Genomic DNA, 735 nt, shown 5'->3' with positions numbered 1-735 from the left:
AGCGAAAGTTGTCTTAGTGTCAGGAGACAGAGGGTGGTTGGAGAAGGCCGTTTGTGTGACTGGAGACCAGTGTCCCTGGTGTACCACAGGGATAAGTGCTGTGTCCATTATTGTTTGTGGTATTCATAAATGGTGTAGAGGTGAATTTGCAGAGGGGTCGGTAGAGGAGGTTTGAGTTGTGATAAGTAAGTTTGCGTTTGATACAACGATTGGCCGGATGTTTGGCAGTGAGGAAGAAGGCCTTATGTTACAGGAAGATACAGATGGAATAATCAGACGGGTGGATCAATGGCAGATGGAATGTAAACATGATAAATATGAAGTGATGCACTTTGGAAGAAAGAACCAGACAGGGGAGTATTCAATGAATGGCAGCACACTAGGAAGCTCAGAGGATGTTTCTCCACACATCCCTGAATGTGACTGGACAGGGTAATAGACAAGTTAAGAATTGGACCTTGGGCATAGCGTTTATTAATCAGTGCGTAGATTATAAGAGCTGTACAGGGCTTTGGTTATGCCAAGATGGAATACTGTGTGGGGTTCTGGGAGCTACATTACAGGAAGGATGTGATTGTACTGGATGGTATGCAGAGGAGATTCACCAGGATGTTCCCTGGGATGGAGCATATCAGCTATGGAGAGAGGCTGCATAAGCTTTGGTTGCTTCCTTTGGAACAGAGAAAGCTGAAGGGGATATGAATCAGAAGAATAAGATTATGAGGGTCGTGGACA

This window comes from Hemiscyllium ocellatum, unplaced genomic scaffold (genome assembly GCF_020745735.1).
Source record: "Hemiscyllium ocellatum isolate sHemOce1 unplaced genomic scaffold, sHemOce1.pat.X.cur. scaffold_360_pat_ctg1, whole genome shotgun sequence".
Lineage (NCBI taxonomy): Eukaryota > Metazoa > Chordata > Chondrichthyes > Orectolobiformes > Hemiscylliidae > Hemiscyllium > Hemiscyllium ocellatum.
This window is presented reverse-complemented; position numbering follows the sequence as displayed.